This window comes from Grampus griseus (assembly GCF_964374135.1).
Source record: "Grampus griseus genome assembly, chromosome: 2".
NCBI lineage: Eukaryota > Metazoa > Chordata > Mammalia > Artiodactyla > Delphinidae > Grampus > Grampus griseus.
Window position 1 is genome coordinate 65,176,598 of NC_139018.1, and position 19,616 is coordinate 65,196,213.

A 19,616-nucleotide genomic window follows, 5' to 3' on the forward strand; every position below is an offset into this window, starting at 1 on the left:
GTCCTTTTAATACAATTTCATGCCATTGCATTCATTTCTTTACTTAAGAAATTTTTAAAAAAGCTTTTATTCAAAACTTCCCAGTATGTTGTGGTAAATAATTATTTGTGGTTATTTTGATGAAGTGCTTAACAGATGAAAAGATCAGCCTGGGAAAGTATTTAAGAAGCATCCGTCTAAACCAAAAAGAGCACATTTTCAAGTTCCACTAAAGAAGATGTTGTGTATCCCTGTGGTTTTTATATATATATAATTTTAAATAATCACATAAGATTCCCTACAGGAAAGGCTGACTATCTTTAGCAGATCTCCAGCCTTCATCACGCCCCTCAGAACTGAATACCTCTGAAGCTTCCTGATGTTTGGCATCTGGTGTAAACTACTGTGTGAACCCGAGCTTCATCACTTCCATTTTCTGCCATCTGGAGGATATTGAAAATAAAATAAAGACCCAAAAGTGTCTGGTTTTGTTGTTGGCGGGGTGGGACACACCCAAGGTATTAAGTTATTCAAACACCAGTAACATATGATATTGCACATTCCCAGTGTCACAGCCTTTGTTGAAAAGGATTTCCCCGACCTTTCCTGTAACCAGCAAACAAATAAGCCCTCTCTCTCAGCGGGAGAGAGGCACTGGTCCATTAGATCATTAAGCAGTTCTATTCAGATACCCCCCATTCTCCTGTCCTTGGCCCTGAAGAGGGAACTGGCAGCGGTCCAATCAGTCAGAGAGAACGCCGGCAAATGTGACTGCGTACAGGGTAGCTTGAAATGTCTCAGCAGGACCCGAGTCACAGAGCAGACAGCACTGAGGGGAGGATGTGGCGCTACATGAGGGGTAGTGTTCCAACAACGGAAGGCTGGTGTTTCAGCCTGCCAAACAACGTAATGACTCACCCAGGCAGGAAAATATTACCACCATGGGGATATTTGGATCGTCTCAGTCTGAGAGTAATTAGGGACTAAACTACAACAGCATGCTTCAGTGATGAAATGAGAAAATAAGCAATACCTCTGTCAAGTTCTGATTGGTGAGTATTAAATGAATATGGGCTTCTATCATTTTCGACCACAAACTAGGAACTTGCAGCAGATTGTCAGAATGGAGAACTATTTCCACATTTTCATGAAATAAGACAGCACACAAATGCGCGCGTGCACACACACACACACATGCACACAAACGTGGTGAGGTAAAAAATGTTACAGTTGGCAGAAAGACTTTTAGGGAAAATCATTACCACAATTACATAATTCATTTCTATAGCAGGCATTTGCTCATCCCGAAGCTTTTTCCATCCCTAATTACACTGTCTGCAAAGAGGGAAAATGAGTCCAGAGTGGCAAATGCCAACAATGTCATTTTATTAATAAGAATGATATACAACCTCCAAAATAAAAAGTTCATGTGTTTAATGAATTTAGGTAATGGAATTATTTTACTTATTAGTACCAGTTGCACAAATGTAAATTCTCTGGCAAAGAGGACAAATGTTAATTTTTATTTCTTTGTATTTTCAAATTGCGGACAATTTGTATTCATTAGACCACGTAAAAACCTCTTTTCCCTTATAATTGTAAAGTGACATTATAATTAAATTGGATAACCTCAGCAGCATCTGCAAGTTAGGAATCACTTACAAGCTGGCTGGCCAAAGCCCTGGCACATTAAGCCGCCAAACGGAGTTGCACATCGATAACCCTTCGCCGCCATGGCCAGGTCAGAACCTCAGTCACGCAGAGAGAAAAAGATTATTCAGCCTAAAAGGCCTTAGAAGGTCGGGAATAAAAATGTCTTCTCAGAACCATTACCAGATTCTTCCAGAGTGCTTACTCTGAATCCTGAACACACACTTGTTTGACTTCCTTCACTGAGACCGCCTTGCCAACCCCCAGCTCCAGAAATATGCTTTCCTACCAGCCCAGTCTCACCAGATCAGAATGAGAGGCAAACACAAATTATCTCTCTTCTCAATATGAACAACCTCTATTAGGCCAGGTTAATAAACTCTAATAGATGTAAGGGCTAATACAATATTCAGCTATTGACATAAACATAAATATAAATTTCAAAGAAAATAACCTACTTTAGGAAAACTACCTGTACAATAAAAATTAATGAACTCCAAATGATTCTGCACATCTCCACCAAATTGCATTTTCAGGCTCACATCTTCAGGACATGCTGGGTGGTTTGACGCATTCCCACAATTCATCTTCCTGCTAAGCCAATTTTAATTTAAATGCAATTAAAGGCTCAAAATGAACATTATGTATTAGATAAAGCCCCAAATCTGCAGACTATCATAAATATGATTCTCAGAAAAATTAATTACAAGCCATTAGGGCACAAGTCATCTTACTGCAAATGTTGAGTTAAATTGCAGAATTAGTTTGTTCGTTCCATTAAATACTGATTTTGAGCTTTGTACCAATTTAATATCACTAGGTCAGTTTATGAGAAAAATGTGATTTACAGGTAGAACTTCTAAAGTGTCTTAGCATTTCTTACTAGTTAAATCATAGGCATTCTTGGAAAGAAAGAAAAATAACCTGAAGTGAGTTTTAGTCAAATAGTAAGAATATTAATTTTCATGTGCTTCTAATTTATATCAATATATACCATAAATTAAGCATTCTTCTTATACACTAGGTTTTTTTCCCGAATAAATATTTCACCTTCATTTTTCCTACACTTTAAGAATATGGGGAAAACACTACAGTTGTGTTTAAATGAAACATATAATGCTGGTCTAATAAACTAAAAGTCCAACATCACCATCCCTACCCTAGCCTAGGCTAGCGTACCATAAGTAAGCCAAGAAATCAAACATCCTCATGCTTGCCTTGAACTTACAAACTCGGAGAATACCAGGGTATACAAGAAGCAGAACTTTTTTTTGAAATTATTGCATCAACTTGCACTTTTGGTGAGCATGTTTCCCCAAACAGGCAACATGGTTATTCAAGGATGACATAATAACATAACTCACTGATGGAAAGAGTTTGGAGAATCCAGTGAAACTCAGCAGCGTTTGTACTATTGATTAATTTAGTCATTCCATTAAAAATAAGATGGTGGTAATTTTAAAAGGTTATAAAACCTGGGTACAGTTGTAATCAACCTCTTCATTTCTAATTACTTATCTTAAAAAAGTCTCCCTCATACTTTTCAGTTGTTTTAAATATATATATATATATAAAATCAAAAAATACGCATATAATTTTTTAAGAAAATCAAGCATGACTCCTGACTTCCAAAAAAGTCATCAAGTTGTTAGCAAAAGCTCCATTTCCCAGTGAAAACAAACAGACTTTAGGAGGAACATGACAGTCCTCTTTTTCAGTCATTGCAAGATGAGATCCTCCTGTCTAGATTAAAGTCAGTTGCTTCTACATCGACTTCCACAGTGGCATTTCATTAAAAACAGAATTGCCTTAAAGGATTTAGACAAATTTGGCAAGTGAGTTATTCTAATTACTTTCCTTTCTGATTAAGTAAATACAGCTAATGTCGGAGGCAAAGTGGTCTGTTTAAACACCATTTATGAAAAAATTATAATATTATTTATTTGGAACACAATAACGAGTCAAGAAAAAAGGCAATTCCTTCCCTCCAGTTCATCCATTGGATTAGCCCTAATCCCACACTTTAAAAAATTTATCACAGCTTTCCTCTAGCTCTTAAATCCTTCCCTTTCTCCAGGGCAATGTGATTATTTGCCTAGTTACTTATTACCTCTTGTCGTCTTCTCCTTCAAGACAGATCCACACCAATTTCTGGACATTAACAGATAACAGTAAAAGAAATGGTAAGTACATGATGTTACGGAGGCGTTAGTTAATGCTATGGTGATAATCATTTTGCATATGTATCGATATAAGTGTATCAAATCAACACACTGTATACCCTAAACTTACACAATATTATGTCAATTATATCTTAAAAAATCTGGAAAAAACCCAGATAACTGTATATAATTAGAATTGAGTATACTGTAGCTGCCTAAGATGTCTGAAATCCTGATTGTTTCCGAAAGAGACAGTAGGATTCCTTATTACTTAGTACCTGCATGTATGTGAAATTTACATAATAGTTTTACCAAGTCTGGGGCCATTTGTTACACCAGATATTTCTAAATATGGGGAGGCACTGTTACACAAAATGAAATAAACACACACAGAGTCTCTTAAAGTATTTCCTGATTGCTCCATTACATATGCCAAATAAGCCTAGTTAATACCATTTTGCTACTTAAAAATGAGTGGTTTAAGTTAAAATACTGGTAGTACTAATAATTTCTCTGTGAGCAAAGGTTCAAAAAATAACAATAGGGTCAATGTCACATATGTAGCCCTGAGAAAACATATCGTGTTTTATTTTTCATCCAAATTCCTTAAGGCTAAAAGGTGACACGAACAAAAGTATGGACAGGTAAAATCCAGGCCACTAGGTATTATGCAGTCACCCACCCACACCCTATTTTGGCACGCTTACCATGTTCCATAGATACTAACACAGGGAAACAAGAGTTGTGTTTGAGGACTAACTTTCTATGAGTAAGATTAAGATGACTTTGTAAAACAGGACTTAAACTGGATAATTTAACTTCTACATCTGAAATAGCTGAAAAAGAATTTAAAAGAATAACTGAATTAATTCAACTGCCATAGAGGATTTCAATCATCTCATCAAGTGTGGACTATTATAATTAGTTGAACTTCAAGTTCTACATTAAATCTTATGAATGACTTCCAAGGGTGAACTCCGAAGCAGAGCAGCAGAGGGGTTTTCTCAAGACCTTAAAATGAGTCATTAATAAAAATGAAAATCAAAGCTTCGTAGTGAAGTCCTACCTTTCTGTCCTATAAATTACCACCCCTCAATAACAACAACAGCACAAGACCAGTTATTTGGAATTCAAGACATCTTATATTCTTCACTTATTCAACATGCTGCTGTTCTCTAAAAAACATTATTGGGATACACAATAGGATGTATCACATCCTTTCCTGAAAGTATCTGACTCCTAATACTATGAAGAGCTATATTAAGGCAAGAGCTTTTATTTGATTTTTCTGTTATTCATTATTTTAGAACACCCATTTACTTTTGCTGTGTTCAGAAATTCCTAATAAGTCTTAGAAAATCGAGAACCTGGAAATGAAAGAACTATTGTAGATCAATTCTGATTATTTAAACTTGTGTAGAAATGTTTCTTTACATATGTAATAGACACACGTTGAACTCTGATCTTTTATAGTATGAATAAGAGTTAAAAATTTACACAGTAAATATTTTATAACAATTGATATTAGTGTTTCAAATGCTACAGGATTCATAATAGGTTTCTTAAAGTAGGTGAACTTTCAGGAGAGTTCTAATTTTCCCCTGTAAATTATAAATTTATAATTGGCTGTCCTTTTATGTAATTATCCTTGGTACCCTCTCTGTTGGAGTACAACAATCCCACTCACCATTAGAAAGTCACAAGTAACCCTAGAATGAAGGTTCTAAATTTCACCACATTATTTTGAGGATTAAAAAGAGGAAAAGTATCTGGGGATAAAGCTCAAAGTTATATGTTGCAGAGTTAAGTACAAGTCCTAACGGCCAAGAGTCATCAAATATGAACAGCTTGCCAAATACAATAGATACAAGAAGGCTTTTTTTTTTTTTTTTTTTTTTGCGGTACGCAGGCCTCTCACTGTTGTGGCCTCTCCCGTTGTGGAGCACAGGCTCCGGACACGCAGGCTCAGTGGCCATGGCTCACGGGCCAGCCGCTCTACGGCATGTGGGATCTCCCCGGACCGGGGCACGAATCCGTGTCCCCTGCATCGGCAGGCGGACTCTCAACCACTGCACCACCAGGGAAGCCCAAGAAGCCATTTTTAAAGATGAGAAAGCTGTGACTCAGCTTGATCAAGGCCTTAGCCTTTCTGATCCTCATAGAAAAAATAAATAAAAGCAGTAATAAAGGTGAGGAAGCTTACAAGCACTTCCACATCATTACAGGACTCTAAAATACAGAGTGTGACTGCCCTGTGTGGCGATACGAAATGGGAAAGAAACTTGTGAAAGCTCAGATACCTCTGTCTACCTTGGAAAATTCTGAACTAGCCAGATCATCCGTGTGTAGGAATTCATATCCGTTAGTACTATCACTAAGAGCCTTATGTATTGATAGTAATGCAGACTGTTAGTGGTAATAAAGGTATTCCTCTGAAACCGGCTTAATTTTTAGTCTCATATAAGTCTACTTCTATTTTATGTCTTTCTAATATATCTGCAACTACTAGTCTCTTCCGGAACCCAAAAACCATTCTTCATTTCAGTTTCTTTCATCAATGACTTTTCACACTTTGATGCATAGACTCAAGATGATCATTGGATTTCACCACTTTCCCGCATGTTACAATTCATTTCAATTTTCTTCTGGCTACCACTGACGCTTGTTAATTTCTGAATACTCCTCCATCATTTTTTGAACTTCACTTAGTTCCCAGCTGTAGGACTAGATGTGTCATCACACTTTGAGACCTTAACCTAATCTTTTCACCACAGTGCTCTGAGATTTCTACTTGCTGCAGTGTGCTTCCCTAAATAGTCTTCCAAATTACTTAATGCCACTCTTACTAGTAGAAAAAAAAATGTCTGTTTTTGTGTCCACCTACATACAAGTTGTTCTATCCAAATCCTCCCCTCCTAAGTTCTCTTCAAGAATCTATTTCTGTTCATTAATGTGTTCATTATTTTAATCATTATTCATTAATTCATTTATTTACTAAAAAGCATTTATTGAGAATCCAGTTAGATTCTGAGAATATGCTGGTGCATAAAACAGATATGATGCCTGCTTTCATAAAGCCAACACTCTAAAAGGGAAGGCAGGCCACAAACAGTGCACACCAACTTTTAGTTACAAATTATGGCAGAAATAGGTCAGTGTTCCTTGGAACAGCTATTGGTCCATCTGTTTTATATTATATGAAAATATATTTATGTAGTTATAATAAAGTTGGTACCTATCAACATGCCACGGGAAAAAGCATAAAACTACTAAAAATAAATATGCTTATTGATATATGACATAAGAAAACAAATTGTCTCACGCGTTACCACTACTATTGTACTTAGAGAATAAACAGTTTAGAGTACAGCTGATTTGTTTCATCCTGGTATTGTTCCTGAACTTTAAAACATCTGAATTTCCTCGACTATGTGAGTATTTTAATAATGCTACAAAAGCATGCACACTCTTCCACAAAAATTCAGGTAGTTAAATTCAAACACAAATAACATTTTAACATTCAAGTTCTCCAAGAACACCTACCATGCTTAGCTTTGGGAGACCTGGGAGAGTACGCCACTGACCAGAAGTCTTAAGAGACTTCCCACTATATCCCACAAGTTTGTTAAAATGATGGTAGAGTTTTAAAGTTTTTCAAACTTGAAGTGAAATGTACTATTTATGCTTCAAGTAGTGTGCTGCAGAGGTCAAGCTGTAGTAATTTAAGGAATAAGTTTTAAGTAGAAAAATCTTTATTAAATCCCTAGAATATTCACAATAGCTAGGCCAATATTACACAGTAGTCGTTAAAGCAAGCTTTGTTTTACTAGCCCAACTTCAAAGCAATCGATAAGTCAATAAAATAAATAAAAATCAATAAGAAGCACAGCTCGCAGACTTCAGACTGTTAAACGCACTTGAAAACAAGACCTTTATAGCTATCCAAGCCATCAAGAAATAATTTTCACTTACAGAATACTAAGAATATTCTAAACACTCTTCAAGATGTGCAAGCTTCTAAACAGATTTAAACTCAAATCTTTGAATACTTTTTAATCACAAAGAAAGATTTCCTAAGCCCATCTGAATTAAGATACTGAGTGGTTTTGCAGGGTCATTGGAAATACTGGTGAATCTTGTCATTCTCCAGTTTTAAAAGTTAATTCAAAACCACTGCACAGAAGTTATCATAAGGATGACCCACATCTATACTACAACTGTATCTTTTGCATGACTTATAACACATGTGCCTGGTATTTACAGCAATCACTTCCTACTCAGAAACCACCATATTGAACTTAACTGTTTCAACAATTCATTGAGTGACACTGAATAATGTTCCAAATATTTGTCTAGATCTTAATTTTATTCTACTCTAAAGGAAAAAAGCTCTGGAATCCCTTATATTTTATCTTTGCTTTTCACCCCACTTCTCTCTCTTTGTAGCATTAAAACTCTTCTAAGTGAGAAAGAGAAGATTCAACTCAGCACAAACTTAAGCATAGACACAAAATAACCAACTCAACTCAGACTTAAGTATAAAAAAAAGGAAGGAAGGAAGGAAGGAAGGAAGGAAGGGGAAGGGGGAGGGGGAGGGGAGGGGAGGGGAGGGGAGAGGGGAGGGGAGGGGAGGGGAGGGGAGGGGCGGGGAGGGGAGGGGAGGGGAGGGGAGGGGAGGGGAGAGGGGAGGGGAGGGGAGGGGGAAGGGAGAGGGGAGGGGAGGGGAGGGGAGGGGGGAGGGAGGCAGGCCTTAGCACCTAGGATTTCAGATAACACTTTAATCAGGGGTTCAGATTACATCGGCAAGATTGGGTTTCTCTCCATCTCTGAGTTCTGCCTTCCACCTGATGGTCTTCAAGCTCAGGCTCCATGAAGTGGTAGGATGGCCGACAACACTGCCAAAGCCCTATCTTCTGAGGTTCAAATCCAGAGAAAAGAATGTGCTTTTCTTCTAAAAGTCCCGCAAAGGGCTCACATGTCCATTGTTAAACCCTTCACCATGGCATAACCAGAAGCAGCCAGAGCTCTACCTGAAAAAACTAAATCTCAAACCCATTCCCAAGATCACAAGTAGAAACAACTCAATTCAAACTCAGGGCCTGAGAAGTGGGATAAGAATGGTACCCCAGAGGAAAAGTGTAATACTGATACCAGGAGGAGAGTGAATGAACACCAGATAGCCAAAGTAACACATTCACTGTGATACCCCAGCTTCGCACTGGTACGTGGACATAGAACTATGACAGCTCCACCGATTCTGTATTAGGGACCTTAAAGGTGAGAATCCACTGGAAGGGGTGCACGTAGACCAGTCATGAAGCTTCATTTGCATAGAGAACCCACTCTTTTTATTTAAACTGCATATCATTAGGGGTGACTTGAGTGAAGCAGATGACAAAATTAATACAGGCTCCCCCAGGCCATCCCTTGAAGCAGTCACCATTACAGGACAGGGTTAGGGTTGGCAACTAGGAGAAGGAAGAAAGGATCATTTCTGTTCACGTTTTTCTAATTATTCAAATTCCAGGTATTATGTTTAGTTAAATAAATATGGCTGGATTAAAAATAATATTTATTAATATTGTTCATTTATATGGAAAAGGACTTAACAGGTGAGACAACTAACTATTAAACTACATTCCTACCTATACATTATCTCCCCAGCATCCTTTAAAATAAAGATTGTACTACACCTCTGTGCACATGGTATATACTCAGAGACCAGATGGAAAGGGAAAACAAAGGCAGGAAAGACCTTGATAAGAGGAACAGGGTTAGAAAGGTAAAAGTAAACACATCCTTTGATCTCAATATATTGACTTATCAAGTATACTGGTCAGCAAAGATCTAGTAATTTCTAAAAATGGTAGAAGTTCATCCACCTTAGGCAGGCAAAAATGTCGCTGAAGACCAGTCTGTGAAGCTTTCCCTGAAACTTAATCTTTATCCTGGTACAATGCGAAAGAGCTAATTGAGAAAAAAAACTGAACATCTGGGTGATTCAGTGGAAACCACAACAGACCTTTCACTGCAGAAAGTGCCTCCAAGATATGAATAACCAATTGCTCCATCCACCTCACAGTGTGTGATTAAACCTCCAGTACATCCAGCTCTATAAAGCCAATCTGAAAGGAGGGCAGGAAGGGATGCATCTTCAGCAGCCTGAAAACTTGGAACAGGTGAAGTGACACGGGCTGTGATGATAAATCATGCAGTGGCAGCATCACAAGGCTCCGACACCAGCCAAGTGGCGAACTCAGACAGGCTCTCCTGAAAGAGTTGGAAATGTCAGTGCACCCACTCCTTCCTAATGGAAAGATCCGAGATTGATTCTTTCTATATGCAAGCAGCAGGGTTCCTGACAGCAGGACCGAGGAGAACCCAAAATACTTAATTTAGTATGTCTGTTTTGGTGTACATGTTTATTTTTTGTTTTTTATTTGCCTCTTAAGTAGCCAGGAGTCAAATTACTGAAGATCATGGGTAGCATTTGGCCACTGGGCAATATTTTTAGTGAAATACATACTCAGTATCTCCAAGTTAAAAATAATGATAAATGAAAGTAATGGAGAGATATAGGGAGGAGATTAAAATCTTCCTTTACTCATTATGGGAACTAGGCACTTTTATTTCATGATTTTTTGGGTTATATTCTGAATAACAGTATACATAAACATTTCCAGACAATTATAATGAATGACATTTATTGGGAGCATATGACATATGTGACATAATCTAAGTGCTTTGTGTGTGTTCACGTGTTTATGCTCACAACAACCCAGAGGTAGAGTTCCTCTTTTACAGGTGAGGAAACTGACACAAAGAGTGTCAAGTCACTTGCTCAGCTAACACTCCTAGTAAATGGCAGCATTGGGATTAGATCCAAGCCGACTGCATTTTAAGCCTATGTTCTCATTTATAGGCAGTTTAGCTTCATTTTGGTTTATATATGAACCAAAAAGAATGGAGTTGAGAGAATTTCTACTCAGAATTCTGTAACTCTCAGAGGATACCAAATTTTTATGCAGACTTTGCAAATCTGGATGCAGATCTCTACGATATAGATAGTTACATCCACATCCAAACATAATTGTGATATAGTGGTGGTTCACAGCTGCACCCCAGGTGCCCTCATCTGTTAGGACTACATTATCTAAGACGTACAGAACTCCACTGGGCTTAATAGATTTAAATCAATACCTTGAATTAACACCAGGAAACGAATGTTGCAAAGACACAGACAGGTAGGCATGTTAGAAACTGTATTTATGAAAGAAAATTACAACCTTTTAGGTGAAGTTTTCATTACCAAGGAATGCATGTGTGTGTACATGTGTGTGTATTGGGACATGGGTGTACATGTATATATACTGAAAAATGTCTACATAAATGTGTATCTATGAAAGGAGACATTGATTAGACAGCAACACCTTCAATGGAGATAAAATACCTCTTATAGGAATTAAATTTAAGTTTTTGTGAATTTTCTCTACATGGGAGAATGAAGGTTCAACTCACTCTGCCAGTAGAACTGCATCGGAAAATCAAGACTAATTCCTCAGTTTTTAGTCACAGCTTGCATTTTTACTGTTTTTATTTCAGGGAAACATTTGGGGGAAACTAAGAGTCTTCAGCTTTCAAAGGGTAGAATATGTTATGTCTTGCATTGCTTTAAGATTTTAGCATTTGCAAAGTACTGCAGCATACATTATCAAACGAGCTAATTCTTTCATCTGTATAGGGACATTATATTAAAGCCTTAGCTTAAGAAAACAGACAGTATTTCTGATTCCATTCCATTGCATTCTGGTTGACTATTTTTTCTAAGTGAGCAATACAGTCTTTCACCAAAAGGGCATCTTGAACTTTCAGCCAGCAAATAAAGGCTTTACTCTCTACAGGACAAATGTTTGAACCAATATCACTCTTTATGGACTCTATAACTACTCCTGAATTAAAACAAAATATATTTCATACGGATCCTAATTAAAATTTTGGAAAACAATAATTAAGTCTCAATTATTTACAGGTCATGATGCTTACTTAGAACCAATCCATATGCTTTACCTAGGCAACTGAGCCTAAAGTTACTCTGTGGAATTGACATTGATGGCAATAAGCAGCTCTTCTTTGTATTTAAGTTTGCCATTGAGTCCTTTATTTGAAAAGTGGGATGTGCCTTCTTTTTGGAATCTTCAGAGTGCTGTCTGCAAGGCTGTGGGAGGCCAGGATGGAGCTGGAGAAGAATGACCGTCAGCCGTGTGCCACATATGGTGTCAGGCTCTTAGGATCTGCAAAGGGCTTCTAAAAAGAAGTCTTTTGTTAATGTCTCCTCAGAATGGTGGAGATTGAAGACATCAACTTTAGGGTTTACTTTTAAGCCACTTTACAGGAGCTAGGAGGTGTTTATCATGCTCTTGGTCATCAGCACATGGCTTCATCACAGGCTTATTTTGGTAAATTCTGTTGTTTCTTGCTGAACGGTATAGTTACCCACTTCATCCTCCCTCCCTCCTATCTCTTCATCAGGAAGGAGACAAGGACCACATTCTGTTCACTTCTTCACAGTAGCCAGAATGGTGTTTTATGCATAATAGACACTTGGTGTTTGAAATCTGTTCTCGTTTACAAATATTATTTTTATATAACTACTTTTTTGTGATCCCACAACAAAATTTATTGAAATCCTTTTATAAATCTTAGCTTGTAATAAATAAAACTGGTCTATTTTTCCTGTGAAATTATCTTTCCTTCTTAGAGTCCTAAGAAGTGACTCTCTAACAGTCCAAACTCCACTCCAGGATTCCAAACGCTCCAGCATCATAATCAACGGTGAGGTGCTCCATGATCCAGCCCTACCTTCCTTCCAGGCGGCCTCAGGAATGGCGGACCTCATCAGTCCCTTGATATTCCAAGGGCATGCTCATCACTCATCCCTGCTGATGCTCTTCCCTCACTTTCCAGTCTTGGAAGGTGCAATTCCTGATCATCTTTTAAGGCCCAGCATTGGTACTCCTTTATTCAACAAATACAGATGTCTTTACTGTGAAATATATGCCAATCACAAGAAACTGGGCATAAAATGTCAGGCAAAAACAGACACTATCCCTTCTTTCATGGAGCTTACAGTCAGTGGAGGAGACAGATATTGAATAATCCATCACGTCAATGGATGTATAATTGCAAGGACTATGGAAGGGAAAGAATTGAGCCCTTGAGAGTTGATAACAAAGGAACCAGACCTAGTGTGGGGCATCAAAAAAGCTTCCCTGAGGAAGGTACACTTTAGATGAGAAGGGAAGTGAAAACCAAGGTAAAACAGATGAAAGAACGGGACACCGGGATGCAGCAGGAAATATATCTGAACACCGTGGAGGGAAAGAACATGAAGAGTTCAAGACACTGAATGAAGGCCAATGTGGGAGAGGAAAAGAAAGGAAGCTAGAGAAGTAGGCTGGGCTGAGACCATGATTTCATGGGAATGATTTTAGACTCCTACAGCTTAAGTGCAACGAGAAACCACTGAAACCTTCTCCATGGAGCCGTGTCCTGCTTTCCGGGAGAGAAGTAAGCGTTCCCTCCTCTGACGTTCAGCTGTACAATATCTGCATCCTTCTCATGGCACCATCGCATTCTACCTTGTTCTATGGGCATTTGTGAGCATCCCTTTACACATCTTGCCTTACTTGGCACCTGCACAGCATACTGCCTACAACTCTTCAGTAAATATTGTCTTACTGGAATAATGATCCGCCCTTCAGTGATCAAAGATTCTTTTATCTTGAACTACCAAATGACTAACAAACCTCTATTTTCATATATTAATTTAATACTCTAACTTCTGAATTCTGAACGCTTAGCTATTGCTGGAATTAAATTTGTTTTACCTCTTAGACTTGGCCATAAAGCAAAATATAGAACTTTAACTTTTGGAATTTTGCAACTCTCTTTTCAATTAATTTTATCATTTGATAATTACAAGATCCTTTCTTCCACCCTTTTCAAGGTAATTTATCTACGATGCATGAGAAATCTTCTTTTTGTATGTATTACCTGGTGTTATATTAAGCTTTCCATCATATTGAACGCTCCTTATCAAAACTGATTAAGGGAAAGCAGGTTGCCATCCTGTTTTCTGTCTTGTTTTTCTATCATTACACTTACTAAATCACTTGAATCATATTGTTTTTTTCAAAAGGTTTTTAGAAGATTTTAATAGCATCTTCATTGTCCGTCAAGATTTTTTAACCCTAAATAGATGCTCAATAAATGTTTATTGAGAAAAGGAGGAAGGAAGTGAGAAGGGGAGGGAGTGATCATCTCCATCATGCCCACCTTCATCTTTTGCTGCCTTAAATTAAATTTTACAGTAACTCTTAGCTATGCTTTTAAATTGATTTTTTAATATTTTTCCTAATCCATTGGATCCCACTTTTCTTTTCTACATCTCAAGTTTTTAACCATAAGACTATGAGTAAGCAGAGAAGGTGGGGAGACAGAGAAATGAGGAGAGTTGGTCAAGAACGATAACACGGATGCAGCCCAGTGCCTATGATGGCCAAAGAGAGAAGCTCAATCCTGAGGAGACAACACTCGAATATCTGATGGGTCACCAGAGCTGCTACTGATGCAACTGGTATGACATGACATGACATGACATGACAGTGATATTCTGAATGGTGGTCTAACAAGCACACTGGTGGCATTGGTATGACTGCTTCCTCATCTTCCTCTTATCCCTGTGCAACTTTAAATGTATTCACATTAACGGTGGCAACCTGAAAATTGCTCTACCTTGTGAATATTTAGTGGCTAACACATTTCCTTCAAAGGAATTTTCTCACGTCAGGGCAAAGTATATTCCAGAAAATGAATAAAGGGTCCTAGAATGGAACACTAGAAATTATGTATGTCAGCCACTTATAAAATGTGGTTCATGAAGGGGAGGGTAAGAGGGAATTGTGCCTGGACTACTCCTCCAACTTCAACCCGAGAAGCTCTACTTCTATTACTGTTTCATCTGTTTATGCATCTGGGTAAGACATATTTGCAGGAAGTCTCCTCAGCTCTAGAACAATAATATGTAGAAGGTTTTACATTTACTTGGTTTTTGATGAGAGAAAGAACTATTTAAGAATTACAATCCAGCCATCTTGGCTGTAAGAAAGACCTGCCAACTAGAGGAGCCCACTATCCGGGCAAAGGATTCCCAGGGAATGTTAAACAGGGGCTTCCAGAGTAGAGAGTCTATTATCTCCCTAATTCAATGAGGAACCATGATGTCCTGGGGCTGCAAAGCAAAACATAATGTTTGCAGAAGGAGCTGTGCTTTATCGCTCTGTGTAATGGGCAGCCTGTGTTTTATAGTAAGGGCATGCTTTTTCAAGTGGATGCTTTTGAAATACCCCTGAATGAAGGTTCATAAAAAGAAAAGGTAAGTATAATAAGTAAGCTGACTGAATAAATAAGCATACTCAAGGCCTATGCATATGCATATTATACCACATGAGACAAGTACTGTGAAATACTGGCACTGGTTTTTTTTTTTTTTTTTGAAATGCATCAAAGAGGGCAGCCTGGAGAAATGCTGCGGGGTGGCATCCCCCATTTATGTGGCCCTACTCCAAATCTCATGAGTAGCAAGAGCAACGAAGGGCTTTGACCACCTGGCCACGTGTTAGCAGCAAGGGCTGCCTCTGGTGGAAGTCAGGCACAGAGTTAGGGAGACGATGGCAACATTATTCTGTAACACCTTCTGAGTGTTACTACAAAGTGACAATATTGTTTTTAGCCCATTTCCCTTAACCAGACTGACAGAATTACAGGTTGACATTATTGTGAAATTTTATGATGTATCATGTTAACTGTGCCAGTTTGATTAGCCTTGATTGACAGCTTGTACCTGAACAGAAAGTGAAATACCTCAAAAATATAACACCAGAGGATCTCACATGACTTTCACAATAAACAAAATCTCTAGCTAATTTTTAACTAACTAGGAATTTCATCCTAACGTCATTCTATTAAAATTTCATTTCTTTCAACCTTATCTTGAGGTTGAAACTGGAGGAAAATAAATCCAGTCTGCAGTTATAAAATCACGGTTTGCTTTCTGAGACTTTAAATGCATTAGGAACAGACTGCTTGCCTAATGTGGCCCTGGCCTGCATTACCATTAGAGGAAACAGATGTACCTCAGGCCTGGCATCCCTACACAAAGCCCAGGCTGAGATATGAAGCCTTCAAAAACACAGTAGAGAAAGACAGGCACAAGCACCTATCACCAAACCTCTGCAATGCTTCTCTCTTACAGCATCCTCATCTGTTAACGAAACAGAAGTTGATCTAGACTGCCTAGTAAATTAAGCAGAGGGGTTGTACTTTCCTCTCTGGCTCCAGGATGAATTGGACCTACAATTCAATCTGGAATGAGATTAGTAGTTTCCACTCATCTTACAGATTAAAGCCATTCATATTGCAGAATCTGGACATACTAAGAGGTACAATTAGACACCACTTGTAGATTCCACTTGCCACCTGACTTGTAAACACATTCATAAAAAGTGGGACTTGATCCAAACAGTCCCCTCCAATCAAGAATCTGCTTTACTTCCTTCTTTGTATCTCTGGAAATCTGTAACAATTATGCCACCAGTTCAAAAGTACTGCATCACAAAAGGATTATTCAGATGCTTCTGAGTTGTATTCTTTGTTGCATAGAGTGGAAACATTAGGTTCCCACAAAATGAGTGCCTGCGCTCTGTGACAAACCAGATTCTAAGGGCAGAGTATCCAGTTATGGAAAAAAGCAAACCCCCTATAGAAACTTCAGTGTGCAATTTTTTAAAACTTTTTTCTTTTCAGTGTAGATGGTACATCAGGAAGGTTTTTGTTATTATTTTTATTTCCTGGAGGAACAGCACTTGATTATCCAATTTGCAGGAAGGAAATGCAACTGCTGAGATGCACTGGGGCATATTTTGTTAACACACCCACACCACTGCCTGCTCGCATAAAGCACATGTGTCCATTTATTCATACATGCATGTGAACTTAACAAATCTATTAATCCCATAAAGGGTTCACTCAAAAGAAAAACATGCTTAACACCTCTTTCTTGAAGGTTCTACATGTTTTAGGCTGGTCCCTTCCTAGCTTTGCTGTGCTTCCTAGGGGTAACAACCCTTGCTTTGGATTTCGTCTCTCCACTTCCATTCCAGACCCAGACAAGTGAAATATAATCCTGGGATAGAAAGCATGCTTGTACCTCCAGGGTCTATTTTCTAGAGTTTTGGTTTACACTGATAACCCGAACTGTGAATATTACATAGACCCTCAGGCTAACAGTGGACAGTCTTGGCAGGTAACATGAACACAGACAATTTTAAAAGCGGTGATAGTTATATTCGAGGTTTTTAGAATGAAAAACCTACACATACACTGAGTCTCTTTCCTGATGGGACCGGCCATGAAATAGGCAGCTCCCAGAAAGCTGTGGAAAGACAGCTCTAACTCTGCTTCCCTTAAGAGGATGGCTAGTAGTAGGAAAGACTGCATGCGCTGAGAAACTCAAGTCTGTGACCGGGAGATCTGTTAGACAGGAGTCTCTGGGTAGGGGCAGCATCTTAATGGGAAAGACAGTCAGGCTAAAAAGGACCAGAGCGTGGTAGTGTATAGAGATGGGGAGCTGGCTTCTCAAAGGTTATTAAAGGCACCCTGCTGGGTTTTATGAAGGGCAGGGTGTTATAATCACAGTTTTACCAGGGCTGGATCAGGCATGAAATTATATATATATGTGTGTGTGTGTGTGTGTGTGTGACTATATATGTCTTTCACATATATATGTGCTTTAGCACCCCCATTTTCTCATCTGCAAGACAGGAATGATGAAAGAGATTATAAGGATTGAGTGCAATAATCTATGTGAAGCACTTGCCATAGTACGTGGTGCATCTCCAACATAAAAAGTTGTTGTGTACCATTATTTCTTTCCTTCAATGACTGGGAAATATATAGTTACGCTCTATGAATGGTACCCTCATTTCATACAATTATTCTTTTATCTGTTCACTTAACATCCACTGACTGACCACTTTCCATGTGCCAGGTACTGTGCTGGGTGGCATTTCATGGTCGAACACTCTCCAGGTTGGCTCATTTCAGACTCAGGTTCCATAATAACTCAAAATGTGTAAAATGCATTTTTAAAAGTAGCATTGTCACATTACTCATTTCCATACAACCATCTCTGAACAATCGGATCGACATACATAACCTGGATGAGATGACAAATGGCTTTGTGTAGACTTAGAGACGTAAATGTCTTGGAAAAGACAGACGCTCAAGAAAAGGCTGTCCTTAGTTAACAAGCACTGAGAGTACACAAGTGGATGTATCCAAAATGTCCGAGGCCTATAGCAGGTGAGAAAGCGCCGCAGGGTCCCGACGCAGAGCTCAGACTCTGGAAGGGTCATTCAGAGCTGGGAGTTCCAAACCAGGCAAACCCTGATCGTGCCGAGCTGTGCAGATATCTATCCTCTCGAAACCAGTTTCCTGTTCTGGGCTAAACTGTCATCAGAGGGAGTCTGCAAGGAATATGTGGAAAATGACTGGAAAATCACTAGCACATAATAAATAATCAATAGGTGGCAGATACTGTTACTGAGAGATATGGTCGGTCCCTTCACGAAATTTGATTTCCTTTGAGAGAAGGAAAAAAAAACTGCACACACAAAATTACTGGAAAATATAAATAAAACAAAAAAATGACAAGTACAAATAATAAAACAAAATATGCCCATTTGGTGGAACATACATGCACTGAAATTGAGGAATCCTATGTTCTAATCTGTTTTGCCATTAACTAGTCCTTCGACCATGCATTAGTCTTGAATGTCTCTTAGCTTCCGTTTTCTAACCTAGCAAGTACATTCCTTTTAGCTCTAATTCTAAACACTTCTCCAAGTTTAGAGGAAGCCAGAATAAGGGTATACTGGTGAGTCCTGGCTTGAAGCATGGATTAGGGGCAGTCCTGGACTTGCACGAAGTAGTGGGAGAGGCATACAGGTGGAGGGAATGGGGTGAGTAAACAAGGAGAGAATGAGGTAGTCAACTTGAAGGAACAGGGTAAGCAAACACAGGGGGAACGGGGTAGATAAAACCAGACCTGTGTAGTCAGGCAGGCTGTCTGTCCATCCCTGTGCATGCTGTTAGTCTCTTTCTTCCTGCTCCGCTGCTTCCATCCCCACCTTCCCAGGGCCTGTATGCCTCACCTCCTCTCGCTGTGGGATTTGTAATCATAGAAAAGTCTGTCGACTAATCCCTGGGAATTCCAGAGCCGTTTGCAGCTGCTCTAAATTGCTCCATTAAAAAATTCTTAGTGCACATCTACATTGTAAAACTTCATGTTTAACAACAAAATGAGCTTGCAGCAAGATGCCCACACAATGAAAAGCAGAGAAACCTTCACTGCATTTCTAAGAGACAGGGTTATTCCGAAAGCATTTTCACATAGCTTTTTTTCCTACCCACGGATAACTCCAAAACAGCTAAGTTCATTTCTTTTAACCCATATATATATATTTTTAAATTACAAATTGCATTTCCGGGCTTTTGTTATCTAAAGATAAATATCCTATCTGCAAATTAGGTTTTTTTTTCCCCCAGCTTTGCTAACCATGTATCTTCTGGACGACTCCATGGATAACTACTGTTCTCTGCACAGGAAGTAGCTCAACTCCCTTCTAGGAGCTGATTTTAAAGAAATCATGGTTGCTATTTCACTATAGAGAAATATCCTATTTCCACTGTATCAAAAGGATATTC

The 19,616-nt window shown here is 38.6% G+C and overlaps 1 protein-coding gene across 12 annotated transcripts in view; it reads right to left on the reverse strand.

The window, feature by feature from the left end:
- The window catches only part of NPAS3 (neuronal PAS domain protein 3), a gene marked incomplete at both ends in the record, with an annotated part of 867,736 nt that overhangs the window by 505,210 nt on the left and 342,910 nt on the right, over positions 1–19,616 (reverse strand). The gene's annotated exons all lie outside the window — the stretch shown is intronic.